General features: G+C 37.0%; 1 protein-coding gene across 3 annotated transcripts in view; it reads right to left on the bottom strand.

Annotated features, from left to right (window-relative positions):
- The window catches only part of Exoc4 (exocyst complex component 4), a 669,227-nt gene that overhangs the window by 488,328 nt on the left and 167,691 nt on the right, over positions 1 to 13,208 (bottom strand). The gene's annotated exons all lie outside the window — the stretch shown is intronic.

Here is a 13,208-nt window from a genome sequence, read left to right as displayed (position 1 = left end):
ATGAAGCCCTGGGTTCAACTCCTCAGAACCACATATACAGAAATAGCTAGAAGTGGCGCTAGGGCTCAAGTGGTTAGAGTGCTAGTCTTGAGCAAAAAGAAGCCAGGAACTGTGCTCAGGCCCTGAGTCCAAGTCCCAGGACTGGCAAGAAAAAAAAAAGAAAAGAAATATTATGCAACCCATGAAAAGAATAATGGGGGAAAATCACTTCTAAAAATCCCTACTGCTTGTACCCAATTATACTTTAAATTCTTCCTTCTTCCTTAAACTCTGAAAATAATTTAATATTTGTTCAATACAAAGTACATGCAGGACATGAATTTTAAAGCATGGGTTCTTAGAATAAATTTTGGAGCTATTGTTATTATGATTAGATATATATGAGGATCAGATATAGTAACTATAAAATGAGATATAGTATAGATACATAGTATGGTTAAATTTGGCCACTGAACAATGCGTTGAGTTATAGAGAAATCTATAATTGATAAAGTAATACAAAATAATAGGTATACAGTTGGGGAGATAAAAATAAAGAAGGGAAGAAAAGAATCCTAAATGATTCTTTTTAAAAATGGCACTGATCAATTGTGAGATCCTATCAACAGACTGTTGCCTCTCAAGAACAATGATACGCCAACTAAAGGAAAATGGATTTCCCTCTTCCAAAGCAGTGTTCAGGGTTTTACACTTGATTCAAACCAACAAGTAGGCTTTGACAAGTATCCAACTAAGAAACTTATCCTAGTCTAAACGACCAGAATATAGGCATTATGAGTTGCTACACATGCTTCTTTCTGGAGTCCTTTGGGACAAAATAGAAAGGCTGTTTATTAAGAATTATAAGGCTAGTCTTTAAGAAAGAATTTCTCGGGGCTGGGGATATAGCCTAGTGGCAAGAGTGCCTGCCTCGGATACACGAGGCCCTAGGTTCGATTCCCCAGCACCACATATACAGAAAACGGCCAGAAGCGGCGCTGTGGCTCAAGTGGCAGAGTGCTAGCCTTGAGCGGGAAGAAGCCAGGGACAGTGCTCAGGCCCTGAGTCCAAGGCCCAGGACTGGCCAAAAAAAAAAAAAAGAAAGAAAGAACTTCTCCGTCTAAATGTGTCCTATTCTTTTTTGTATTTCCAAAGAAGCTGGCATAAGTGTGTGTGTGTGTGTGTGTGTGTGTGTGTGTGTGTGTGTGTGTGAGAGAGAGAGAGAGAGAGAGAGAGAGAGAGAGAGTCATGAATGATGTGTGTATTCAATCAATACCCACTGAATAAGTGGTTTTTACATTGATGAAACCCACAAGCCTGGTCTGATTTAGTACCCTATTCTAAAAATCAGTTCTACCCAAGAAAATAAATAATCTACATATGGCTTCAATAAAAACAGAACACAATATTCCTACAAACTGGTCTTTTAAAACAACTTCTTTAAACTATTACCACAGTATCTACCACAAGCCACCAATAGACTTGGCAATCAGTGTCTCATAAAATCAAAGATCATTCTACCATCTTTGTTTTTACTCATAAAGCTCTACTAAGCCCTACTAAATCGAATTCAGCCTCTTCTTAGGACTCAACATTATATCAACCTTTTGTTAATGCTTTGTGTTCACTGGGCAAGCATATATTGAACACAAGGTATAGTGTTAGGTGCTGTTCATACACATAAATAAGGAGTTCGTAGTACTACACAGTATTCTTCTATTTCTTTGATTTGTATCAATTAGCTTCTCTGTTGGCTTATGCAAATAACTATGCACAAATTATTAATCTTCAAAGTGTAATAACCATTACAAAAAAAGTATACACCTCAAAGTACCACCAGATTCCACCCACTGGCTTTACGCTTCCCTCTGTTCTCTGTAGTCAATGGCCTATTTCTGTAATTCCCTTCATTTGTTTCAATGGTAGTGCTAGACACTAACCTAAGTACTTCATTCATCACCAGTGTTAATGGAGTTGATTCATTTCCTCAAACCGTTGTTCATATCCTTCACCCTGGGCTCTGTAATTCCTGATTCCAAATACTTTCTTGGCCTCTCGGGAATCTGGCAACTCTTATAAATACCGTGATGCTACAATTCAATTATAATAAATTGGAGGACAAATTAGAATTGTCAACAATGCATAGGCTGGGAGTGGCTTTCATTTCATTTGCATTTACTTTCAATTGATACAAAGATACTTATCTTTAAACAATACCTTAAATGAATAAATGGAAAATGTGGCTTGACTGATTAAAGAATGTAATATAATCACCCAAAGATATACTAGTTACCTTAAGGGAGGATATATACTTTTATTTCTTATAGGTCCTGTTTTCAGATGTTAAATTAAATCTACTATAGTCAATAATTCTAAAACTAATAAATAATACAGGTTTATAATTTGGAAAAGTATAGACAAGGTAAGAACTGTTCTGCTATGTTGCACGAATTCTGTTACTTTAATATTTAAAATTTCACCAAGATTATAGATAGATCATTCCATTTCCAGTTAAAATAGCAGTAATTTACAGCCATAAATAATGGCCCTGAAGTTATACATACCATATATGTAGTTCTGAAACTGGAGTCTGAATGTATCTGTTTTAGACAGGCACAGGCTCAACCATACCCACTGCAATAGGTTCATTTCTAAATCTACTGCTGCAGTTTTCATATTCAACTCTGCAACAACTTGCAAAGAAGCCTAAGACTAATAATACCAAAAATGTTCTGTGAGTAACAAATTAAGTAAATATAATTGTGTTCTTTATGCTTGACATGTTACTTTATTTCTGGGCGGTAGCATTTTTTTGTCATAGATGAGTTGAAAATCTGTAAGAAAATAATATTGAAATAATAATCATATATTGCCATTTTAGAAATATCTTCTTAGCCGGAAAGAAAATTTGTCACAATCATTAGCCTAACAACAAACCAAAGCCAAAAAATTAATGTAGTATTGTAGAAATAACTTAAAACAGGACAGCAAACAAAAAATGTTATATAAGTATGGAAGAAATTATCTGGTAGAAGTACATGAATAGGTCAGGGAAAGGTTGTTCACACCTGTGATCCTTATTATTCAGAAGGATGAGATCTGAGCATCACAGTTCAAAGCCAGCCTGAACAGAAAAGTTCCTAAGACACTTACCTTCAATTAAACATTAAAAATCTCTTAGTGGAAGCATAGCCCAAGTGATAGTCACAGCCTTGAGGGGGGAAAGCTAAGGGGAGATACCAGACCCTGACTTCAAGCCCCAGTACTGCAACAACAAAAATTTTAAAATTACATTGAGAAAAATAGTTCTTAACCTATTAGATATGTAATATACCCTAGTTTATGATCAACTTTCCTCTAAAATATTACTAAGATACATCCGTCAGGGGAAGGGGTGGTAACCCTCCCCCCTTTTGTAGAAGTACTGAGAACTGAACCCAGGGCTTCATGCTTGCTATTTAAGCACATCATTTATTGTGATTTTAGACATTATTTGTAAGGTCTTTTGTTCTACTTTTTAATTAAGTAAAAATAAAAATGTTGCTCTTTTTTTTAAGTACTGAGGTTTTGAACTCAGGGCCTTGGATGTGGTAGGTAGACACTCTAATATTTGAGCCACATCTCTAGGCCTTAGGGCCTACAGCCAGCCTCAATCCACAATGCTCCACAGAGCTGGAATTATAGTTGCATGCCCGTTGTTGAGATATTTGAAATAGTCAATAGAAATTTTTATTTTGTAAAAACTAAAACTGCTATTAAAGAATATAAAAAGAAAAATGTAGATATTTATTTTGATACCTAATGTCAATACAAAGCAAATATAATATGCACTACTAAGTAAGCACCAGTGTTCCACATTATTGTCTCCATGTATTGTCTCCTACACAGTATTCCATGTATTGTCTCCTATACAGTATTCCATGTATTGTCTCCTATACAGTATTCCACCATAGACTGTAGTCAGCCAACGATTTTTAAAAAATCATTGAGCCTTATTGTAACAAGTAGAAATATATTTTTGCATTCACATAAAATGATTTCTATTACCTGGCTATATTATTTATAATTCATGGTGATTTTTATATTCTCACAGTCCAGTACAGATTTTTCTTAGTGATTTATGTTAGGCTCTTTTAAAGTCTTGTTCATATTTATGGTTTATTCTCTTCCTAGAAAAAATAACAGCCTTTTCCATGTATATATGTCATGATTAACTTACAGACTGACAGAGGGTGGACACTGGTAGACTTTACATAATGGAAAGGAGATTGATGAACAACTGGTGACGCCATTATAAACAGTTTAACATGGGGAAAAATACAAAATGCACCACAGACTTGAACAACTATCCTCATATGACAGGATTTTAAACAGATATATATTTCAAAGGTCCACACATTGCTCATTCGCTCACAGAAAGCACAAAGGTTAGTAGTGCACATATGTAACATTTTGTTGGCCATTCTGTCATTATTACTAAGAACATGTTTCCACAGGGTACATTTGTTAGACTGTCAGTTGCTGTCAATGATCCACAACAGTACACAATCAAAAGAGCATAGTTAAAAATAACTGTTATAGAAGAAAGTTATTGTCTGAAATTGATGGGCACTAGCAATTCTGGACATAAGAGATGGGCAGAATACTTAAGGCTGGGTGAGGAGGAACAATGGCAGGGACTATTGAGAATAAAGGACTCAATCTTTCTAGATGCTCATAGCATGGTTGTGACTTGGTTATCAGCTTTCTCTTAAGATACATTTGCTGTTTCTCCTAAGATTCCTTTACTCTTTAAGAATACCTGCCTGTAGTACACTAAAAATAACAACAACAATGACAAACCACTTGTTTCCATATCTTGGAGTTCATTTCACTTAGCATCATCTTATGTGATCCTATGTACATAGCTATTAAGCTATGCGATCACTATAGCTAAAAAGCTATTGCAATCACTTGCTAGGACTATCCTAGACATGTACTAATTATTACCAATGAGGGAAACCATAGAGTCTATGTTTTCTTTGGGTCTGGATCACTTCACTTAGTATGACTTTTTCCACGTCTTTCCATTTCCTTATGAATGGGGCAATGTCATTTGTTCTGATTAGAAGCATAGAATTCCAGTGTGTGTGTGTGTGTGTGTGTGTGTGTGTGTGTGTGTGTGTGTGTGTGTGTCACAATTTCTTGATCCATTCATTGACTGAGGGATATCTGTGTTCCATATTTAGCTATGGTAAATAATGGTGCAATAAACATGGTTTTGCTGGTAGCTTTTATATGGCCTTGTTTGTGATCCTTTGGGTAAATTTCCAAAAGTGGGGTTGCTGGGTCACAGGGGAGCTCTATGTTTAGCCTTTTGAGGAACCACCATATTGCTTTCCAGAGTGGTTGAACAAGTTTACACTCACACCAACAGTGCAGTAGCATTCCCTTTTAGTCACATTCCTGCAGGCATCAGATGCTAGAAATTAACTGTACAATTCAAGGTGAGGAGGGGTAGAGAGGAGGGAAGGTGGAAGAAAAATGGAAAAGGAGGTAACAAGTTTGAAAAGAAATGTAGTCACTACCTTATGTATGTAACTGTAACCCTTCTGTACATCACCTTGACAATAAAAACTAAATTAAAAAAATAAAAGAATAGTTACCTGTAATTCTCAGATCCTATAGTAAAAATTTTGGCATATTTTAGCATGGCGAAAAAAATCTCCAGGTAACCAGCAAGAAACTAGAACTAGAGGCATGGCTGAAGTGGTAGAACATCAGCTTTGAATGAGAAAGCAGACCAAGAGCCTAAGACCAAGAGTGAAGAGGAAGGGAAGAAAAACGAAAAAAGGGGGTGGGGGTGGGGGGTGTTAAGGACAGAGCAGGTGGAAATGGGGACAGAAGGGAGAAGGGAAAGAAAAGCCGGAGGGGGCATTCAGATTCCCCAGAAATCATAGCTTCCTCTCAGATGCCCTCCTGGGCAGCTGCCCCTAGGCTCTAGAGAGTTCTGAGTTTCTTCTTCGCACAACCTCCACATCTTTAGAAAGCCTACTTACATGGCCACCAGGGAGGGTCTCTTCCTTTAGGTGCCTCTACCCCATAAGTAAGGGACTGGTTAAAACTTAAGAAAGTTTGGGACTGAGAGAAAATTTCCAAAACAGTGTTTCCAAAGAGTTAGTGTGAAAAGGGTAAGGATGAAGTTAAGGCAGTCTCTGATACAATTCCACTCCCCTTGCAGAGCCCAGGGCCCCTCATCTCTTGCAACCTTCAGAGACTCCTTCCAGAGACCCCAGACCTTACACCCCCTTGGTGCAGGACCTGCACCTTATTTTTGCTTTGTTTTTGAACTCTCCAAGATGACTGTAACGTGTATCCAAGGATGAGAATCACTAACATAATGGAAGCCCCAGCAGATAAATTAGAGTCTTGGGTTCTAAGACTGGCTCAACAATTTTCACTTTTGCTGCCCAGTGTGAGTCACTCTGTCATCCAAAGCCTTCCTTGACACACCTACAGAGAAAACAGAACATCTTCCTTGCTCACAGGGCTTCAGAACCTCAGCTGTGTGTTTACTATAAAGCACTCACACATGTTCCAGCTGTCCTTTTTAAATACAATATTTACACCGAGAAATATTTCAGGGACTCTCCATAAATCTGAAGATCAGAAACCTATGACTGCATAGGCACACTTGAGTAAATTTTATAATGAGTTTACAAAAATTTCACTATATCAGGATGTAAGTTGATATCTTTAAGAAATGTTTTCTTTCCACCATCAGCTACATCATAGAAATTTATCTTTCAGTACGCATATGATCCAGAAAGAATGGGGGGAGGGAGGGAAGAGGCATACACAAATCATACCTATGCCAATAAAGTTCTATTTAATGTTTTAAAAGTTTATTTAAGGTAAGAACTTTAGGGCTACAGATGTTGCTCAGTGGTTGAGCACTGGCTTGACATGTGGAAACCCCTGGGTTCAATCCTCAACACTGGGGAAGGGAAAGAATTTTATGTAGCTAATCTCTAAGCACATGGGTATGACTTAAAACGAGCTGTTTGCATGAGTCCATACAAGGATCCATCCAGTCCTCTCACTTAATATGGAATCTATCTGATAAGACCTGTCGATTTACTGGCCCAGATCTCTCCTCAAATTCAGTATCTTATGTCTCCCAATTTAATATGGCCCAAAATATAAGCCCCAATTCTAATCTCCCTTCTCCCAACCTTAATGTGATTCTTTTGTCTTCTTCAAAGATCTAAAACATGACATCTCCCACAAAAAGCATACAATGATTTGATCCCATGTAGTGTTGTGGTTTTACTGTCTCCATCTCCCCATTAGAATGTTAGCTACCCTCTCTTTTCATACTTCCTCTTCTAGGTCTCTTTTGCTGAGTCTCATTTGGGACTTCTATCCTTTGGTCAGACAGCTTGGTTCTGTTGTTTGAACAAAGAAAACACTGAGATAGAACATTCAGTCACCCAATGCCCACGAATGAGCACTTGCTGAATACACTGGATATGGATGTGTTACATGCTAGCTCATATTTTTGGCTAGCATGTGAATATGCCCCTATCTCCTGAGTGAACCACATAGTTCTTGACGTTTGTTACTTGTTCTTGGTCCTGGCAGAAGGCAAAACTACAGCAAGAGACAACCCCAAGCTTTCCTTATCTGGCACCATCCTCACACTTCATATGCATGAACTTTCTGTGGCACAAATGACATACATCTCTTACTCACCACATTCTGCCTTCTGTGGTAAACTTCCACCCCACAACTCACACTTGCCTGGATGTCTTCTTCCAATACTGTTTCCCCAGATCTGACTCACCCATCTGCAAATACTCCTCGCCTGCTGAAGTATTTTCCAACAACATTTTCCAAATGTTCTCCTGTAACTCCCATGGTAATCACACTCCATGTCACTTATTTGGCATTTACCACTAGCTGTTAAAAAGTTATGACTTTTGAAATGGAAGATTTCAGCCAAAATCCCCCTGTAGTACTTCCAGTTCTATCATGAACATTGATGACCAAATGTAGCATAAGAAGTTAATTCCAAGGCTAAAAGTGCTTAAAAGATAGAGAGAAGTGAATGGAATGGAAACAGTAGAATGAATAATGGAACAGGCGCTGAACAAAGGCACAGTTGATTCTAGCTTTTTCTCCTGGTTCCCTCAATATGTCAGAGAAACAAGACAACCCAGTGAAAATATGAGGAAAAATAAGAAAGTCCTTGTAGTTGCACACACACACACACCTTTCTGAAAATTCAAAAGGAAGTTGATGTTACTCACCATTAGGCCTGACTTTGGAATGGGGAGGAAGAGAGAATGAAGGAGGGAAAAAGAAAGGAAGAGGAAATGGAAGAAGAAAGGGGGGAAATGGGGAGGGGGGAGAACACAGACAGTATTGCCAATAAGTGATTATTGAATCTGATCACTAAACTTCTTATTTAACTTGATTTTTAATATATTCAGTGAATGTAAGTAACTTAAAGGAAAAGCAAATAGAAATGCTGTAATCTGCAAGATGCATTGTGTTAACCTGAGTTTGGTTTCTTGGAGCTGACAGAATTGAGTAGCAAACACAAGAGTCAATTGGTGAATAACTGTCACACTGGCAATGATACTGTTAGCAAACTTTAGACACCCACAATTTAGAGTGAGTCAGGCCAGGGAAAACATGGGAAGAAGAATCATCGGGGCTGAGGCATTAATCCTGTCTACCTGTATCTTAGCTACTTTTCTCACTTTCATAAATTCGGAGTCAAGAGTGTCAACCTAGCAGTACAGTTTTCTTGGCTCCAGATAACCAAATATCGGAAATCAGAAGGTGGTTTTCTATATTATTATCCTCATCAATATAAATACTCATATGCAAATAAATACACTCCTTCATGGATCATTTTGTGCACATTATTTTATATTTTAACATCTCTAAAACTGAGAGGGGTTTCTAAGTAATGTCTTCCTAGATAAGACCTGATAAAACATGATAGATTTCTTTTAAATTTGATGCAAAGACACTGAAGGGCATATACTACAACTGAGGCTCAAACATTGACTTAAAGAAAGACAAGATGGACTGGGATGCAGCTCAGTGGCCAAGTACTTGTCTAACAGGTATACCATCATGGGTTAGATATCCAGTACCAAAAAAGGAAAGATTTTTTAAGTTAAAAAAAGAAACACAAGATGATCTAATAGAATTATCATTTTGCAAGTGAAACATGGGGGGATGGGACCAACAGAGAAACAGAGACAGAAAGCATAAAAAAAAAATACCCCTGAAATCAAGTCTCCTAGTGCACAGTCCTTACCTGATATCAGTACCTCAGTAAAACAATAATGAACTGACCCACTACTATTTATAAAAAAAATAAAAATAAATCAGAGATGTTTCAAGTTGAGAAAGGCATGAAATAGTTCTAAGTGTTGCAAGTTCTAGAGTCATATCCATTCTGCTCATTGACTAACACAGTGCCTTACAGATAGCATTTCATAAATGAGTCTATGAAGGAATGACCAAGTGAAGAGAATCCATCTTTGACAAATGTAGGCAGCCAGGGCCTCCATTAGCATGCAGTAGCTGCAAACAGTGGTGTGATCAAAACCACTAGGAATGCTTGTTAGAAATGAAAATACCAAGACTTTAACACACCCAACTGAATGCAGATTTCTGGGGTTGACCTGCAGGGTCTGGACTTCTAGCAATCCAGGTGATTCTGGCCATTGAAGTTTTCAAAGCACTGTGTATAAGATAATTACAACCTGGAGTGGAAGCAATGGAAAGGAAGTAGTACATGTCACAAATTTTAAAATGTTAATTTAAAGAACACAGGCAATTAAACCTAGATGGAAAGAGAGAAAACAGGAAAAAGTTATAAACAAAGACCCAAACTCTTCCTTCCTTTCTTGTTTCCTTCCTTCCTTTCTTTCTTTTTTGTTAGTCATGGGGCTTGAACTTGGTGCCTGGGCGTTGTCTTTAAGGTCTTTTGCTCAAGGCTGGTGCTCTACCACTTTAAGCCACAGCAACATTTCCCAAACCCTTTAAATACAAATATATAAACATTAAAAATCAACAATTCTGCAGAGCCCTAGGAAGAAGGAGTGTTTCCGTCCGTGTACAAGAGGCTAAGAGTACCAAATGAGACATCATTAGGATAATTAAATAATTAACACACAGAATTCAAATTCCTCTTGGGGAAAATGATAATGAACAAGAAACACCTAATGTAGTTTCACAAATGAGTCTTCAAATATCTACAAAGACAGATCTGACAAAAATGTTAAGAAAAGTGAAGAAGTATCTTGTTACAGTCAGCTAAAACATATAGAAAAAAAGCCAGAGATAGCAAATTAATTCCTACTACACAACTAAGACACAGAAGAAAACTTTTAAAATTATCAAGGGAGCGGGGAATAGACTAGGAAAAGAAAAATGCTACTAAAAATGGAGTGGGGTATAGAATTAACGAAGACTAAGCTAGCTCAGAAACTGAACTAATTCTTTTTAATTTGTCTTTGACAAGAAAAATGAAGAAGACATATTTGTATAATTAGAGAGAGTGAAGACTTTGCAAAAATAGCGACTGACAAAAAGCAGATGTGGAACACTTGACAAAACTGAACCCATACCAATCAGTAGGCCTGGATGATGGCAAGCTTAGCCTCGTAGGGGAATTCACTCATATACGTGCAGAATCATTTGCCATCATTATGGAAATATCACAGAAAAATAGAGAAACAGAAGATCTGGAGTGAAAGAAAAAAATTAATGAAATACTCTTTCAATCTTAAAGCCATTACAAAGTGAGAATACAAAAAATGATGGTTATGACATTTTTCCCATCACACTGTGAATTCAATGAGTCCAGGCAGAACGTGGTGAACAAAGTGAGGGTTGCAAGCTTTACCATGCCTTCTCTATAGAAACCTGCACCACAAAGCCAATCTTTTTTCTCACAAATGACATGAGATAATGAAAAAGGCAAAATACATAAGCATCAGGTATATAATTAAATCATAAACTATAGTCACAATTAAAACCTAAAGACTAGAACAATAGTATCTCTGACAAACTTTAAAATGAAAGGAAAAATATATATACTAAGTTTGGCAAAAGTTTTCAGTATTTTCTTTTAAAAAATACATCTTCTAATGCATTTGGAGAACATGAAAAGTAGAATAAAATTTTAAAAGCACTTTTAACTATAAGCATTATCTAGTTTAATGAATCACTAAAGTTTTACAACACATACACAATACACATACAATAGGTATATAGATATCATCTACAAACTCAATTACATTGCCATTGATTCAATCTCAATGTGTAAACATGGCAGATAGGTAAGTTTATATAGAGTCACATGGTCCCAAGAGATTGATACTAGCTAGTGGGGAAAAATCATAAGCAAGTTTCTAATAATGCAATAGATTAAATGTTCCATTTCATTTCTTATATTTTAAACTAATAAATGGAGGTTGGAAGAAACTTCATTTCTGGGAATCTTTATGTGCAAACCATAGGCATGGCAACAAAATACAATAATAACTACATGCTGATTAAACTAAATCAGAAGCCACTGGTTCATATAGAGAAAAGGAGAATTATACATATAATATCATTTGTATATTAATAAGAACTCCATCCTTAAGAGGACTAGGGTCAAATGCAAGGTCTCATGCACAGGGCAGAACTCAGATGGAAAGAAGGCTAAGTACAGACATGCCAGCTGAAACAGCAAGAAAAGGATACAAGGAAGGCCCAAGTGACTGCAAGTTAGACTCTCTTTGAAGACAGACAATTTGTATACATGCCAAGGAAAAAAGAATCTTCAAATACAACAAAGCTGCTGGCCTTCGTGGTATATGCCTATAATCCTAGCATTCAGGAAGGCAGGATTGCCATTTGCAGGCTATCCAGAGCTATGTATCAAAGCTGTCTTTAAAAACCATCACAACAACAAAAAATGATATAAAGAACACATATCTCTTGAATCAACTGGCAAGTGTAAATTCTATGTTCTAAAAACAAATAACTACTAAGATAGTCTAGATGCTGCTACGTTACCCTTTTCGGGAGGTACTAGAGATTGAACTTAGGGCCTACATGACTTCTAGGCAGACATACCACTTGAACCATACCTCCAATCCCTTTTTCTGCTGGTTATTTTTCAAGATATGGTCTTAACATTATACCTGGAAGGTCTGGACTGTGAACCTCCTACTATCCATCCCTGTTGCACTGGGGATGACAGCACAGACAACTCTACCTAACCACTGTGCTCCTCTGGTAGCGGGGATAACAGGCACATTCCACTGTACCCACTCACTGGATGACATGGAGTATCTAGAGCGATGATGCCAGGTGAACCAATTCAACTGTGATACTCACTAGACACTATCTGGGAAATGATCTTTACAACTTGAGGGGTAATGGGGTGGGCAGACAAAAAAAGTGGGAGAAAATGAGGGAGGGGTAACACTATTCAAAAGAAATGTACTCATTACCTGACTTAGGTTCACTGTAATGCCTCTTTATATCACCTTTACAATAAAATTTACATTAAAAAATTACAATTATGCCAGGGCTGGACATCAACTACAATCCCTACTTTATCAAGTAGCTAGGATTACCGGCTTTAGTAACCATGCCTTGCTATTTCACTCTTCCTTTCACTAACAGAAGGAATACAAAAATCAATAAGAACAAATTAAAAGAAGAATAAATATTCTACTCAAAAGGAAAACACCCATGTGGTTCACTGCCAAAAGAAACATAATACTCATTCACTTACCCATTTAACAAAATCAAGGCAGGCTTACCAAAAAAACTACATTCCTAACCCCGAAACTTGTAGAAATTAACAAGATAAAGGATCATTTTCCCCAGAAATACATGTCCATGGATTATCTAAAACTTAAGTGAAATACAAATATAGATGGAGAGGAATAGGAGGGAACTCTGAGTAGAGATGTTTTATTTGAGTGCAATTATTAGCACAATAATACCTACTGCTGGTCAACTCAGATCACTCAGAATAATAAGAATTAAAGAAAAAGAAGAGAGGAAAGGAGGGAATGGAGGGGAGAGGGAGGGATAAACATCACTTAGAAATTTTAATTATACTACAAAATGCATAGTTTTACCTCATACATTTTATACCAGTGTTTCTCTGGCTCCTCTCCTATAGACAATTCTAACTACCTTAGTTTCGTCCTTTATAA

This window comes from Perognathus longimembris, chromosome 2, assembly GCF_023159225.1.
Source record: "Perognathus longimembris pacificus isolate PPM17 chromosome 2, ASM2315922v1, whole genome shotgun sequence".
NCBI classification, from domain to species: Eukaryota; Metazoa; Chordata; class Mammalia; order Rodentia; family Heteromyidae; genus Perognathus; species Perognathus longimembris.
The sequence above is the reverse complement of the archived record's forward strand: the minus strand, read 5'-3'. Positions and strand labels throughout refer to the sequence as shown.